The sequence below is a fragment of the Arvicanthis niloticus genome, chromosome 20 (genome assembly GCF_011762505.2).
Source record: "Arvicanthis niloticus isolate mArvNil1 chromosome 20, mArvNil1.pat.X, whole genome shotgun sequence".
Classification (NCBI taxonomy): domain Eukaryota; kingdom Metazoa; phylum Chordata; class Mammalia; order Rodentia; family Muridae; genus Arvicanthis; species Arvicanthis niloticus.
Genome location: NC_047677.1, coordinates 42,868,317 through 42,884,725, shown reverse-complemented (window position 1 = coordinate 42,884,725; position 16,409 = coordinate 42,868,317). Strand labels below are relative to the sequence as shown.

Here is a 16,409-nt window from a genome sequence, read left to right as displayed (position 1 = left end):
ACCCGATCGCTGTCAAAGACGCTGCACTGTCACGGTGGGGTGGGGACACAGACACCCGCTCTGCTGTACCCAGCATAATGGTCTTTGGCCTTAAGAGAGAGGTCTGTCACAGAAAGAGCAGCTGCATGATTCCACTCACATGAAGTTGCTAGAGTTTCCAGTGTGTAGAGACAGAGAGCAGCCTGGGTGCTGAGGGCTGGGCTGCTAGCTTATGGGAGAGGTTGGGCATCCTTCTGGGAAGATGGGAAAGCTCTGTGGGTGGAGAGTACCAGTGGCATCACAGCCGTGCACATGTGTTTAACATGCCTCAAATATGCTCAAGATGGCCAGGCTTATGCGGGTTTTGCCACAGTTTAAAGTGGAGGTTTCAGAGTGCTCATCCCCAAGGGCTGGGATATGTGGTGTGGTGTGGCGGGGCTGACAGGGGCCACAGGAGCCCAGTGTGTGGAGTGGGTGGGAAGGGTCACCATCACAAGGTGGGTAGTGGCTCTGGATAGGACAGCCCCTGGCAGAGGGAGGTTGTTCTGTTGTTTTGGGCAGATGCAGCAGCCCACTCAGGTCTCTGCAGTGGTCTCTGATGTCCTGGAATGTAACTGGTGCCCGTCTCTGGGTTTGTTCATCTACGAGTCATCTGTGAGCCTTCTACTATGCAATAGGAGTGCAGGCTTAACTTCCCGAACTCCAGGGGCACGATGCTGGGGTTGGCTTGAATCCTGAGTGAAGTTCCTGCCTGGCGCTGTTCGCCTGCTTTGAGGGAAATGCCTCTCCGAAGCCCAGTCTGCCACATTCATGACCGTGTTCTCCTCTTCTAGGCCCTGCAGGTCGGACACCCTTGAGGACAGCCATCGCCTGGCCCTGCTAGCCTGTGCCTTGGTAAGTGAAGAGGGCACAGTGGGTTTCATGAGTTTGTGCCTATAGGTCTCTGTTTGTGTCCTGGGTACAGCCTAAGTGTGGGTCCCCTGTGTGACATGGCCACCTCCAGGTAGTGGAAGATCTTTGACCCGGTGCATACCTAGGTTAAATAGGGCTACTGGGACCATCTGAGCCCTGGGCATGGCCAGGCCTTAATATGCCTGCTGATTATCTTATAGGGCATGCGTGCATTTTAATGCCCTCTATGGTCAGAAGGTGTCTCTCTCTGTGTGTGTGTGTGTGTGTGTGTGTGTGTGTGTGTGTGTGTGTGTGTTTGTGTGTGTGTCACCAGTGAAGGACTGGTGAGCTGGGATGCTGGACCAAGGTGACTACCAGGACACAGCTCTCACATGCCATCCCTTCAACAGAATGGCCCCAGAAGCACACCAGTCTACTTGAGACCAGCTGACAGCCACCTACTCAGGACCTGAAAGCATATGGCCCTAGGGTCAGAATTGCTTCCTGATAGAAACAGTGCAGGTGCATCTCCTGGAGGCCACAGGGGCTGATGTTGGTGAAAAACTGGACTCATTAGCTGGGTCGGTCGGGCAGTGGGTTCTGGGTCACTAAGCCTGAAAACAGAGCCTAGCCTTCTGTGTGTCCCAGGTGGGACATTTCTCCCTGCTCCTGGGCCCTCACCCTTTGAAGTTTCATGTCATCCCCAGAGCCTTCTAATGAAGAAGCTTGAGCTACAGGCCCCTCTTCGGTGGTCAAACCTGAATCAGGTGGCTTCCTGCCTTTCTTCCATGACTCAGAATATATCTGCAGAGTGGGTGCTGTCTGTCCAGCAGATCCCTTGGTTCAGACTGCAGGTTCATGGTTTAGATCAGTATCCCAGTTCTTGGCAGGTGGTGGGTGGATAGTTTAATTTTCTGGGACAAAATTGTATCCGAGAGTATTCTGAAACCCACTGTTTTATTTATGACAACAAACACATTTTGAGTAAGTAGGAGCTGGGCCTTTGCAGTAACACATTCCTGATATCCCAGCACTTGGGAGGCGGTGGCAGGAACAGCATGTGGTTTGGGCCTGAATGGGCTGCAGAGTGAGACCCTGGCTTAAACCCTGCCTCCCCAATCCACAATAGAAATGGGATTGTTGCAACCAAATTCTAGTCTCACACCTTTTCTGTTTATAGTTATGATTTCCTGAAAACAACATCTAACTTTTCCTTTGTTCCCCAATTGAATAGCTGCTCCCATAGGTGTCCACCACAGTTCTGACTGACTAGCGCTCTGGGCAGTTCTTCTCCAGGTACACACACACACACACACACACACACACACACACACCCACACACACACACACACACACTTGGTGTTTCTGCAAAGTGAACACAGAACTACATTCTCACAGACCAGTACTCCTCACCAAAGACACCAAGATTCTAAAGTCAGGCACCACCATGGCTAATGTATGTGTGGCCAGAGATTGCCCAGATGGGTCAGTGTGGATGCTGTGACCCTTCTGAGTCTGGGGGCAGTGGTGGACAGCCGCTCAGCAGAGCTCTGTAGGAAGTAATCTGTGGGAGGCACTGAGTGTACCTTCCTGTGGGGACAAGGACTCTGATTCGGTCACATCTGAGGGCTGGGAAATGAGGTGGGAGAAGAAGTGCCTGAGGTTGGGGACATTGCTGGACCTGGGAAGCTAGGAGTGAGGTCTGAACTGGATCTACAGTGTCTGGGGTCAGCTCAGTGCCCACAGTGCACTGACACTCGATGGTCAGTAAGAGGCCAGGCAGGAACAGCTCACAGATGGCCCTGGGCCTCGGGCTGTTCCCACTGTCCCATCGCTAATCTTGACATTTACAGCAACACATTTGCTTCCTACAACAACTGGCATCTCTTGAAAGCTTCTCAAGAGCCAGTGAGATGTCTCAGTGAGTCAGAGCACTTCCTGATGAGATGGACAACTAAATGTGACCACAGGAAACATGGCAGAGAGAACTGACTCCAGCGTGTTGTCCTTTGACCGCCACATGCGGGCTATCACATGCAACACCCCAAAATCAATAAATATAAAAAATAATAAACGAGGCCGGAGAGATGGCTCAGCGGTTAAGAGCACTGACTGCTCTTCCAGAGGTCCTGAGTTCAAATCCCAGCAACCACATGGTGGCTCACAACCATCTGTAATGGGATCTGATGCCCTCTTCTGGTGTGTCTGAAGAGAGCAACAGTGTACTCACATACATAAAATAAATCAATAAATCTTTTTAAAAAAATAATGAATGCAGCCATTCAAATAGCTCATAAACATCTGAAAAGGTGCGTGCACCAGGGTCACAGCACAGAGTGGGGTGCTGAAAGACCCAACATTTGGAGAGCCCTGCAGTGGGAGGAAGTACTGTGAAGTTCTGGGCCTGGATGAGACTCTCCAGGGTATGCAAGAGACCTTACCTAACAGGACAAAATAATTGGCCAAAAGGGATTTGTCAACCAAATTAGCAGTTGGGAGGGGGTGGGGGATAGGAGGCAGTGTGTGTGTGTGTGTGTGGTCACCCAGGGACACAGAGGACTCCAGTAAGTGTGGCCAGCCCTGAGCAGAGCCCATCTGAGTTTATACCAGGCAGAGCTACTTCCCAGCAAGGCCTAAGTGTCAAACTCAGGTTGTTTCCTGTCAGGTTGAGAAGCGGGCAGGAATCTTCAGAGCTGTGGCGCTCTTCCAGAGGGGTTCTTGATTGTGTCTCTCAGAGTAATAGGGGACAATCCTCTCTCGGGTCATGTGAGTGCTGCAGCCCAGGTGTGTTGCCCTGGTGACAAAGGTCTCAGACAAAGTCTGAGCAGGTGCTGGGTGGCTGCTGGAGGCCCAGGAATCCCTGCAGAAGCAGAAAAGGACAGATAGGTAAAGGCTACAGAGGGGCTCACAGTGCAGCGCCCGTGTCTTGCCTAGCGGGGCGGAGATTATCTTTGTATTCTGAAGGGGTTGTGTGAGGGGAGAGCAAAGGGCGCAAACACCGCCCTGGCAGGCTGTCTGGTAATGGCAGACATCCCGCAAAGGAGGCATTTTTCTTGAAAGAAGAGACGAGCCTTATCAGTGCTGGCTGGGTGGGTAGACGGTCGCCATGCAGACACAAAGGCAGGAGCCTGATGTGTGAGGTAGTTAACTCTGTTCGCAACACTTAAAATTTAATTATAGAAGTAGCATATGCTCGTAAAAAAATTGAACCAGAACCAAATATAATAAAGCTATGTTCCTTACTCCATCTAGGATTTCACTCTTCTGGGAGGATCCACCAATCCAGAGTGGTTTGTAATTAATCTTCCATAACTCATACACAGCTCCCAGGAACACACAGCAGCCTGTGTCTGCAGAGTCCTTGTCCAGCATGAACGAAGCCGTGGCTATGACCCCCAAACACTGCATACACCAGCATGGTCACCATGCCTGTATGCGACTTAGGAGCACTCGGGAGACAGAGGGAGTCAGGAGAGTCAGATCAAGGTCTTCCTCCATCCCATGTCAAGCCTGGGCTAGGGCTGGGTTGTACCTTGTTTCAAACAAGCAAACCAATGTTTAAAAAGACAACCCAACAATTAGTAACTGCAGTTCTGTAGGGCAGCTTCTTTAGCTGGATTCTGTCAGTTTGCACAGACCTGCCTCATTTAAAAACAACAACAACAAAAACTCTTCTTGCCAGGCAATGGTGGCACACCCCTTCAATCCTGGTCCTTGGGAGGCAGAGGCAGGTGGTTCTCCAAGTTCGAGGCCAGCCTGGTCTACATAGTGCATTCCAGGATAGCCAGGGCTATTCCACAGAGAAGCTCTGTCTCAAAACAATAACTAAAAGGCCTTCTTGTTTCGATAATGTCCTGAAGTGTGTGTTTATTTGAGTAAGCTGTCACTCACTGTCACTCATGCCTGTGCCTGTGGGCTCTGGGATGGCTTAGGGAGGTTAACTGGAATGGGCTCTTGACCGTGACTCTGGTTTAGAGAGCAATGTTGAGCTGGCCTGCTCATCTTCCCACAAGGGCCAGCTGGGGCCAGAGGCCACCTGTTCAAATAACTTGGCAGACTTGGCCCTCACAACCCTGCAGGCTGCCCCAGTAAGCTGTCTTCGTGGAAGTGGACTTTGTCCTCCCTGTATAGAGCTGGCTCTCTGTACCTGTCCCTCCAGCTGGTGCTGTTTGTAAGTTTTCTTGGTGGCAAGTGACTGCAGGAGGAGAGTGATCTGGCCGTGGACACCTTTCCACTGAGGACTGTCTGTTACCTGCACCGTGGTCTCGTGTGTAGAACAGGTAAAGGGTGGCATGTGTGCACCTTCCTGGCACTTCTGACCTGTGTGGACAGTGTCCATCAGCCAGTCCTCTTCCTGCAACCCTCTGCAGGCCAGTCCAGATGCACCCCAACCCCCATCTGCTGTGTTTGGCCTCGTGGTTGCTCTGGGTCTTGTCTTATGGCTACCGTCTGCTAGGTCCTGCTTGTCATGTAGTAAGCTGAGGCTATGTCTGCACACGGTCCCTACAGCGCTAGTACACCTCTAGGCTGGGCCAGCTTTGTATGGGATGGGGCTCTGGGTAAAACTCTGGGAGGTGACATCTGCTATGCATCCTGGTCATCCTCATTGGTGTGGGCCTTGCCTTTCCCCTGATCAATCAGTGTGTGCTAGAATCAGGAGCTGAGCTCACAGGAACACAGGGGACATGGAGAAGATGTGTAGCCTCTAGCACAGACTGTAAGGCAGATGCCAGTGTGTGAGGCCACACTGCGTCTCTGCACTTCACTGTCTTCCTGGAGGGGAGATAATTTTCCTATATGAGGTGTGCTAGCTGTTCTGTAGTCCTCTGGGAGAGGCGTGGGGGCAGCATGGAACCCAGAGGAAAAGTTTGTGTGCACAGGTGTGTGCACAGAGAGAGTGGTGCTCTGGACTCCCATGAGCGAGGCCATGGAAAGCTTTGTTTCTTACCCTTGGCCTTAAGAATGTCTTGGACTTCCTGAAACCATCCTATTGTGGACAGAGGCACTCCTCTTTCTATGTCTCTCCTCTGACCTCTGTTTAAGGTCATCCCCCTTCCTCAGCCTCCTGCATGCTGAGACTGCAGCAGGTACAGCCTTACCAGTTCCTCCCTCCTCTCTCTCCTTACTTAGCGCAATGGCTGCATATGGGTCCAGAACACACATCTCTGTGACAGGTGGCTTTTCTTAACATCTCAGGGAACTATCCTGCCCTTTCTCTCCTTTTATCTTTGATTGTTAGTACTCACATGGATGGGTTTGCTGTAGTTCACCTTCCCATGTCCTGGACACAGCAGCGTTGTTGGTGTTTTGGCTTGTTGCATAAGGCTGGGGTCAGTCTATAGGCTGTCTTATCTGCTCCTGGTTGAGGCAGACCTTTCCAAAGGGCCTCTCTTGGTCCTGGCACTTGCTGTGTCTCCTCTCTGTAATTTGCTGACTGGAGCACAGATGCCCCTGGCAGATGGCAGAGAAGAAGTGTCAGCTCAGATGACTTATCATAATACATAGATGGAATGTTACAGATTGACTGCTGTACCACTGTCTAATCAGAAAGTCGGTTTGAACTGTTAGGCTGCTGACCAGTGTTCACGCAGAAGAGACTCCATGAGTCTGTTATGTGTCCCCATAGCTAAACATGGACGAGCTGTCACCTCAGAGTGCTGCTGTCACCTCAGCGCAGAAGAGACTCCATGAGTCTGTTATGTGTCTCCATAGCTAAACATGAACGAGCTGTCACCTCAGAGTGCTGCTGTCACCTCAGAGTGCTGCTGGCTCTGCTGGCCAAGCTCCTTGACCCTTCTGGTTCTCACAGGTCCCTCCCCCCCCTTCCAAGGGATTCCTTGAGCTCCCCGGGGAGGGACTGGATGGAGACCTATGCCCTGGGCTTTGTGGCTGCTGGATCTCAGCATCCTCTCCCATCTGCTTCTGGGGACAGCCTCTCTGACTGGACCAGCACTGAACTGTGAGGATCGCAGGGGTCATTTCATTAAATTTCCCCCTCCCTTCCTCCCTCTTTCTTCCCTCCCTCCCTCCCTCCCTTCCTTTCTTCTTTTTCCTTGCCAGTTGTATTTCGTTCTACTCTAGGTCTCTGGCTATCCAACCCCCAGTTCCTGGTCGTCCAAGGCTGTGGTTGGGCATGGGCTTCCTCTTGTGGTGTGGGCTTCTCCTTAGATCAGCCATTGCCTGGTCACTCCCAGGAGCTCTGGGCCACCACCGCCCTAGCGCATCTTTACAGGCACGACAGAATGTGGGTTGGTTTTGTTGCTGTGTTGGTGTCCCAGCCCCACCACGGGAAGCCTTGCTTGGTTACAGAAGATGACTGGTTTAGGCTCCATATCCTAGGAGTCCTCACTAAGGTCATCTTTGTAGATTCCAGAGAGTTTCCAGGTTGTCTCCCCAAATGGCACCCCTCACAATTCCACCTGTTTCTCCTAGTACTTTCTCCCTCTGCCTCCCACCAGATCCCACCTGGTCCCATCCCCGTCCCCCAGTCTACCTGCAAAATCTATTCTATTTCTCCTTCCCAGGGAGCTCTATGGGACCCCCCTACCTCACTCCCCCCCCAGCCCTTGGTGTTGCTTAGCCTCTCTGGGTCTGTGGATTATAGCGTGATTATCCTTTACTTAGCAGCTAATATTCCCTTATAAGGGAGTACATACCTTGTTTGTCTTTCTGGGTCTTAGTTACTTCACTCTGAATTTTTTTTTCTAGTTCTATTCATTTGCCTGTAAATTTATGAAAATTTTTGATGTGAATTTCATGATGTAGTACAGCTGAATGATACTCCATTGTGTGAATGTATTGCATTTTCTTTATCCCCCATTCTTCAGTTGAGAAGATACTAGGTTGTTTCCAGTTTCTGGTTATTATGAATAAAGCTGCAGTGAACATAGTTGAACAAGTGTCCTTGTGGTGTGACAGAGAGTCCTTTGGGTATATGCCCAAGAGCGGTATAGCTGGGTAGATCAATTCTCAATTTTCTGAAAAACTTTCATATTGATTTTCATTATGGCTCTACAAGTTTGCACTCCCACCAGCAATGGAGGAGTGTTGCCCTTGCTCCACCTCCTGACATGACAGCATGACCTGTCACTTGCCTTATTGATCTTAGCCATTCTGACAGCTATAATAAGATGGAATCTCAAAATAGTTTTGAGATTTCCTAGATGGCTAAGGATGTTGAACATTCCTTTTTTTTCTTTAAAGATTTATTTATTTTATGCACATGAGTACACTGTAGCTGTCTCCATGCACACCAGAAGAGGGCACCAGATCCCACTACAGATGGTTGTGAGCCACCATGTGGTTGCTGGGAATTGAACTCAGGACCTCTGGAAGAGCAGCCAGTGCTCTTAACCGCTGAGCCATCTCTCTAGTCTGAACATTTCTTTAAGTGTTGCTAAGCCATTGGAGAGTCCTCTGTTGAGGATTCTGTTTAGATTGGCATTCCGTTTTTTAATTGGATTGTTTGGTTTGTTGATGTCTAGTTTCTTGAGGTCTTTATATGTTTTGGATATTAGCCCTCATGAGATGCAGAGTTGGTGAAGATCTTCCCATTCTGCAGGCTGCTGCTTTGTCCTATTGATGGTGTCCTTAGCCTAGCGGAAGTCCCATTCATCAGTTGTTGACCTTGGAGCCTGTGCTGTCTGTAATCTGTTCAGGAAGTTGTCTCCTGTGCCAGTTCATTCAAGGCAGTTACCCACTTTCTCTTCTATCAGGTCGTCAGTCCTCTGGTCACATAGTGTATTCAGTCTCCAGTCACCAGCCCCAGCCCAAGGCTATAGTGGCTGGCTCATTAGCGTGTCAGGGCTTGACTGCAGAAGCTAATTAAGAACTGGTAGACTGTGATGCAGTAATAAAGGAGCTGTACTGTCAAGCGCCATGAAGAACTGGCCGCCAAGACCAAAAAGCACTTGTTTCTCATCTCACAGCCCAGTGTCAGCGCCTTGAGAAGCACATTCTCCTTAGAGTGCTCCCTGTGTTGAGGAGGACCAAGAGTGGGCAGCTGTTCTCTGGGCTGCAGGGACTGAGTCCCTAGGCCTGCTTGCTTCTATTTCTATCTTCCCTTGTGGTCTCCAAGCCTCAGGATCTCTATCTCCCACTGCTGGTTCATGTGTGATCCGGTCTCACTTGGCTTTTTCCTTTTGACTTGTTCACCTTAAACCCCTACTGAGTGCCTGCGCTGCTTAAGAGGCTGGGCTGTTAAGTGCTGATGACCTATGACTTCCCTAGACATGGCTAACGGTCAGGAAGCAAGGAAAAACAGGCTTAGGTGGAGGGGGGGAAGGCCTGTGAGGCACCCTCTGTCCTTCACTGGGCCGCAGAGAAAGGCATTTTCTGTTCTGGCTGGCTGGGCTCTTACTCCAAGCCACACCCCTGCTCTGCCTCTGGTCCGGAAACCTGTCAGGTGTGATCAGGTGTCAGGGCCTGGGTCCTGCTCCTCCCAGTAGTGGGGATAAAAGCCAGCCCAGTCTGCCTCCTGACACCTCTGAGCCACCGGCAGCTGTGCGGGGGACCTGCCGGACAGCAGCACAGGTAAGGGTGACTATGCCAGCCCTACCTTGTTGGCGATAGTGTATCCACATCAACTGAAGGGGAGTCATGGGGGCATCTCTTAGATCCTGCTGCTCTTAGGTCTGCCCTTTGATGGGTGGCCCTTCCCAGATCCCCTGCCTCCACCCCAGCGCTAGAGGAGTGTCCTCTAGTCCGGTTTCTGGGCCTGTGGTTCTTCGTTGCTCAAGTTCCAAAGCAGGTCCCTCTAAAATCTGAGTGAGTGGCACTTGTCTCTGATGGCCTGCTGGCCTCCTTTGGGCGCATCCTTTGGGATGCCTGTTGTTGCTGCTGCCACCAGGGCCTCGGGACTTCCATGAGTGCCTAATCTCTTCTGTGCAGACAGATGTCATCTAGTAAAGGAGATGACAGAGCCCCGCTCTCAGCGTGGTGGCTTCCAGATGTGTATCGCTGCTTCGCCTTTGGAAGGCAGTGAGGTTACACTAAGGCTCTGGGTTTGACTGGCACAGGGTGGGTGGCCAGCGATGTGGCAGCTCCTGGCATCTCTCTAATGCTCACACAGCTGAGCTGGCATGTTGAGTATTTTGGGCGGATGACACATACCTCTAGGTTAGCGTCCTTCTCTGGTGTTTTTACCCTGCTCACAGGAGAGTGTTGAGTTTAGGCTTCCAAGTGTCGCTGCTGTGGTTTGGATGGGGACTGGGTGTTGCTGAAATCCCAAGGGATGTGCCTGCTTGCTCGACTCTCTCTCAGCCCTGTTCCCACGGTTGTGAAATGACTTCTTGGGTAACCAGCCTCTGGGTAACTAACCAGTCTCACGCTTGCAAAAGCACACCCACAGGGGTGCCACTTGCTATCTGTGATGAGCCAGTGTTTCTCTTGGACCACCGTCAGCTGAAGTGGGGTTGAGGGAGGGGTGTCCATTCACTGTGGTTGATGAGGGCTGTGATCTTGGCCCTGGCAAGATCACAAAGTGCCTTGGCATCCACTTTGTCCGCATCTCGGAATGAACTCAGACATGCAAGCCCTTCAGTAGAGTGTGTTTTTATACTGCAAAATGACCCACATCTTCAGGAGAGAGAGAACTCTGAGCTGTGTTGGGGTGGGGGTGGGGATACTTCCAAGAAGATGAGCTGTGCTGCACAGAGTGGAGAAGCCCTGGGATTCTGTCCATCCTTGTATTGCCAGGTTGGGAGTTGGGAGAGGACCCCAGGTACTAAGGGGTGTCAGAACTGCGGGTGAATCATTTCACACCTGATCATAGCGCTCTCAAGTGCAGGCTTGTCTTAGGAGTGTGAGTGCGTATCCCTTGTCTAATAAGGTGCTAGCTCTACCCAAAGGGCCACAGCCAGGCAGCCAGCCAGCGAGTGGGTTCTAGATGGGTGTGAGGGGAAAGTTAAGACTCTTCTGCAAACGTTTGGCCCCCTCATCCTCAGGGTTCCATCCCGATGAAAACCTGAGCCACAGGTGCGCTCAAATCCGATGGGCGTGACGCTGGCTTGCCCACGGTGCACTTGACATTAAAGATTATGTGCACAGAGAGACAAACAGTAGCTAACACAGTCACTCAGAAACCAGGACAATGAATGCAGCATGCTATAAGAAAAATAATTTAAAACATACATTGCTTACACCTGGGATTTTGCATTGCTGTTTTGAACTGTGGAAGCCAAGCCAGGGGAATGGGATATGGAAAGGCGGGGAGGGGATTGGGAGGGAAGGGGAAGGGGGAGGGAGAGAGAGAAGGAGGGAAAGAGAGAGGGAGGGAGAGGTGTGTATTTTATTAGGCAGTTTTACCCAGTCATCCACGGCCCAACCATTTCACAATCAGGTCCCAGGTGCTGACGCCTGTCATGCCTGAGGTCATGGTGGGACAGAGTGTGCAGCACCCTGAGGAGCACGGGGGTGACAAGGCCTGGCGTGGGTTCAGAAGGCAGAGCTGTGCCCCAGCCCCTGGGAGCACAGTGTGCTGGGGCGGGGTAGTCAATGAAGCCATGGTGTAAGGGATCAAGAAAGAGATGTTCCTGGGTTCTTAAAGCTGCACAGCCATCTTGGTAGACTTAGTAGGTACATCTAAGGTACTCTACATCCAGTGGCCAGCAGGAGAGGTGGGTGGGATAGCCTCACTATAGCCCTGTTCTATAATTAACCTCAGTAGGTAGGCAGTCTCCCTCTCTCCCGCTGGGGTAGGCCCTGGGCTTCTCTGCAGTACTGAGCTGCAATCCAGCACCAAGAGAGGTGTGTGTGTGTGTGTGTGTGTGTGTGTGTGTTTGAGACAGGGTCTCTCTACACATCCCTGGCTGTCCTGGAACTTGCTCTGTACAGCAGGCTGGTGTTTCCACCTGGCTGGGCAGGTTAGCTTAGGAGTATATACAGAATGCAGACAACACATAAGCCCATTAGTATGGTTTGTCAGGCAGGAACAGTAAAAGAAGAGCCTCCCCAAAGCCACAGGTTACTAGAACCAGGTTACCATGGGCCGGAGCAGAACCATCGTGATGCTGCGGGGGTGGTGGCCCACTGTTCGGCCACACTGGACACACTGCTTGGAGCCAGGGCTGGCAAGACTGAGTGCCATGTGCCCTCTGTCCTGGTGCTGATGAGAGGGCCTCTGATGCTGAAGAAGGCAGAGGAAGCAGCTATGGACTTCCACAGGAGATAAGCCAGCCTGGGCGTGTGGGCCACTGGAGTCAGGTTCTGTCCACGGGAGAGCGATGTCATGAAGTCCACAAAGCCTGAGGCATGCAGGCTCAGGCGCCAGAGAGCAAGGTAACGTGAGCTCTGCTGAACCGGAGACACGAGGTGGAAGTGAGTAGTTAGTTGTAGATTGGGGGCGTCCTAAGACTCCTGGCTTCCCTCCTGGCTTTGAATGAGTGGTAAGAGAAGCACAGTGCCAGGCCTGGAAGGTTAGAACGTCAGTATTTGCTCCTTACTGGGAAGACATGGTTCACGTGTCTGGCAAGATGGCTTCCTGTCAAGCCCTGTACTAGCAGACTGCAGGGAGGGCTTATCTGTGGCCGCTCAGGCAGGAGGCTCACAGGCTGAGCGCTGCAGGCCAGCCCCTCCCCCGTGTCCATAATCTGTCTGCTTGCTGTGTGCTGAGAGGACAGTGAGAGTGGGCAGGAGCCTACAGCGACTGAAGGACCAGTGTGCGTCCTGAAATGTGATCCCTTCCCCATCGTCAGAAGATGCAGTGTGCGAAGTCATGGGGAAATGTTGTAGCCCTCCCCTAGATTAGCAAGCACCCAAAGATAAGTGTATGGGGGGCCTTGGGAGTGCACCCCCATAGCTGCTGGGAGGACATAGTGACTCTGGTCACCTGCTACAGCATGGGGCTGTGCAGACTTGGTTTTAAGCAGATTAGTCAGGGCTCCAAAGAGGGGTTCCTGCTGTCTACTGTCCTGGGAAGTGTGAGTTGCCACGGCCTGTTGCTCCAGAGACAGCACTTAATACTGACGGATGATGTATGCTATTTCTGGGATTGAGGACAGACTTGGGACCTGTGGCTCTCGGGACCGTTTACCTCTTCGTATTGATCTACTGTGGATGCTGTTCATCTTGGGGCGTTTGTGGGGAGATGGGTAGTTTGCATCTTCCCAGGCACGTAGCACGAGTGGTTGTAGCTGTGGGGCTGTTTGGAGGTCAGCAGGTCCCAGGGCTGGAGCAGGCTAGCTCTGGACAGAGCAGGACATGGGCAAAAGGCAGAATGGCCAAATGGCTCTTCTAGGTGCCCAGCAGGGGTCATCAGAACCCCTGTGACTGGGAACTCAGGCAGTGGCTGCTTCTACCTAAGATAGCAGTGGCGGAGAGGAGATGGAAGGCTTTCTTTCTTTCTTTCTTTCTTTTTTTTTTTTTTAATTTTTTTATTTATTTTATTTTTACTTTATTTATTTATTTATTTTAGGTATATGAGTATACCATTGCTGTCCTCAGACACACCCTTTACAGATGGTTGTGAGCCACCATGTGGTTGCTGGGAATTGAACTCAGGACCTTAACCTTTGAGCCATCTCTCCAGCCCCCGAAGGCTTTCTTCCCTCTGCCAAGTAGGACCAGCAGCCCTGACAACCACCAGCCAGGCTGGGGGAACTCCTGTTGTGTGAGCTCGCCCTGGGGACTGCATGCAGGAGAGTAAGTGAGAGAGTTTACAAAGAGCAGAAGGCCCAGGCTCAGCCCCTAGCTCCTCACTGCCTACCCAGAAGAATGAGGGCTGCTAGTGGCCACAATATTGTGGGCCTATGGCTGCTGCCTGTTCTGTAAATGAATGTGACCACAGCCAGGGACTAGTCTGTTTCGTGGCTCATTTGAGACCAGGCCAGCTTGGGGACACAGGGAGCTGGTGCCTGCATCTCTGTATCTCTCTTCACGAGAGAGTGTCAGCCTCAAGTGTCTTCTCTACAGAGCAACTGGCCCTGAATTTGAAGAACCCAAACCATCTGTTCCTTCATCCACCCCACTGCCTGGGTGAGAGGCTGTGTGAACAGTGGCCTCTGGCCAGTGTAGCTATGCTGGGACACTGCCACCTTGCTCGCCCTCCCTCCCCGTAAGCCCTGTATTTTTAGTAGGTGACTTTGTGGAAGTAGGTGACCCGGCACCTTCAGGGAGGCACCAATCGCATTAAGACTGTTGGTCTAACTGGACAGGAGGGGTAGTGACAGGGTGGCCTCTGCCAAGGTCACCTTCCTGCCCAGTCTGCTTCTTCTGTGGCGGTGCTGTTTGTCCTTCTGTTCACACCGCCAAACCAGACTATAAAGCTCAGGGTCACTGTTTTCCAGAGGGTCTAGTGTTTATTGCAGGGGCGAGTAGTTTCCACTGTAGCTTTAGACTCTTCCCTCATCAGCTCCCAGCTCCATACTGAGGCTCCATTTCTAAAGGGTATGGTTCTCAGGTATGCCCATAAATCAGGTTCATGGCTCCTTACACACACTGGCTTCCCTAGTGGGGGTGGCATCCCCGAACGGGGTGGCTTACTTTCTAGACTCCTCCAGCACTGTGACCTACCTCCCTGTGTATGTGCCTGAGACTGTGAGTGCCAATGTGCCAGCGGATGAGCGAGGAGGTCAGAGGACAGTGCTCGGGAGTCAGGTCACCAGAGCCACATGGCAGACGCCTTCATCCTGCAGAGCATCCTGCTGGACCTCAGCAACATTTTAATGGATGTTGTCTCTACACCCATCTCACACTTCTGGCTTAACACACACAACTCACACCCGGATACACATGAACACACACAGACACACTCACACACACTCACACACACAGAGACACAGATACAGACACACACACACACACACACACACTCAGACACTCAGACATAGACACACACATCAGAAATCCTAGATTTCAGGCTTCCCTACTGGGCTTCTTAGAATCCAAGCAGTATTTCGGGGTTCTGAGCCACACGATGTTTGAACTAAGAAGGGTCCAAGAGCCCTTCGGAGCGGTGCCCGAGGTCAGATGCTGCTGGGGTAGGCACAGGCGCAGCTGCTGTTAGGGAGCAGGGCTGTAGCTAGAGGCCACCCAGGGCCTCCTTGGTCCTCTGTGGGCAGATACCACAGCTGTAGTGCTGATAAGACCCCAGGGTCACTACCACAGAGCAAGCACTGTGACAGCTCCAGGTCTTCCTGTCTCGTTCTCAGATTTAAAGATAACACTGATTTTATTTAATAGAATAATTAGCCTCTCTCTGCATCAGTGCTCAGAGCTACAGGAGACTGGCTTGCTCACGAAGGGTTGTGTGTGACTTCAGCGTGTCCTCTCCTGTTCCTGAGTACTTGTGGGAGGCTCTTTTGGTCTGCTGTAGTATTACAGATGGCCAGGCATCCCAGGCAGAGCCCTTTTGGCCCTGCTGGCTGGTAACGTGTAAATTATTGGTCTGTCCACCATGGAGCGATGCTAGGTAGCTCGCACTGAGGCATTGCTGAGACGTGGGGCCCCCATCATCTTACAGTCTAGGAGGAAATGTATGTAAAATGTAAAAATCGGCCTACGTAAAAATCTCACTCATCTTGCCTTTGGAATTTTTTGTTTTGAAACCTAAGAAATCTCACCAGAAATACCAAGTACCAACCAGCTTCCTGGAGGCCAGCAGGCTGACAGGTCTTGGCCTGGATCCTTGTCTGTGGCCCCTATTGGGTCTGTCCAAGGCACCTTTGAAAGACCCATCATTTGAGGAGATAGGTCCCTTTAGAAATCACACTATCATAAATATATTTTTGAATATAGCCCCTCCTTGGCCAAGGTGGGCCATCCTGTTTTTGGCTTCATGCTACACCTCCAAGAAGCCAGAATCAGCAGGTGAACATGGGTTAAGCTGGGGGTGCTGGCTGATTGGGGACCCAACCCTGTCAGGCCTTTTGTCCTGCTGATGGGTGGGGGGGCAGTGTGGGTACTGAGGTGTTTTTGAGGCTGAGCACAGGCAGATAAGGAACAGGACAGGTGTGGTTCTGGCCTGGGTATAGCTTTCCCATTCCTGTTCCTATGTGGCTCTGCTAAGGCGGCACAATGAAGTTATGTGTAGTTATTTTAGTTTCTTACTATGCTTTCTATCCAGGCTTTTTCTGAAAGGTTTGAAGCAATGATTTTTTTTTCAGCCAGGTATCTTGGTAATTACCCATAATCCCAGCATGCAGGAATCTAATCGTGAATGTGAGGATTGGATACAGAAAGGAAGGAAGGAAGGAAGGAAGAATAGAAAGATGACCAAGACTCTTATGTATGCAAGGCTGTGACCTTAGAGGAAGCACATGCCATACTGTTCTGAGGAGACGTGTGCCAAGCAGCTCCTGCCTCAGCCAGCTCCTCTGTCTTGTTGGCCGTGTCTTCTTGTGCCAGCAGAAAGAACAGCACCCACAGTTCCTAACTGTAGAGGGTGGAGGCACCCCCTCTGCCAGGGCATGTGGACAGTGTGGGCAGTGCCACTCAGGGTCGCAGTGAACATACCCCCAGGGACAAGCTAGTGACCGGTAGTGTCATTTGCAGATGGTGAGCATTTGGGTACTCAGCCCAGGGATCCCAGTGAGCAGAGGCAG

The 16,409-nt window shown here is 51.5% G+C and overlaps 1 protein-coding gene and 1 long non-coding RNA gene across 5 annotated transcripts in view; one reads left to right on the top strand and one right to left on the bottom strand.

Annotated features, from left to right (window-relative positions):
* Agpat3 (1-acylglycerol-3-phosphate O-acyltransferase 3) overlaps window positions 1-16,409 on the top strand; it is a 79,652-nt gene that overhangs the window by 23,378 nt on the left and 39,865 nt on the right. For 3 of the 4 annotated variants that reach the window (XM_034524464.2, XM_076917079.1, XM_076917080.1), the window contains one exon: window positions 813-873. The gene's annotated coding sequence lies outside the window, so the exon portion shown is untranslated. Of the gene's footprint in view, window positions 1-812; window positions 874-5,027; window positions 5,151-16,409 lie in introns of those variants that run through there. The other variant, XM_076917082.1, reaches the window with a different exon arrangement.
* Window positions 2,947-10,621, bottom strand: LOC143435296 (uncharacterized). The gene is made up of 3 exons (XR_013105449.1): window positions 7,527-10,621; window positions 6,117-6,321; window positions 2,947-3,730 (listed from the first exon to the last, which is right to left on the bottom strand). It is a non-coding gene; the product is annotated as an uncharacterized LOC143435296 (long non-coding RNA).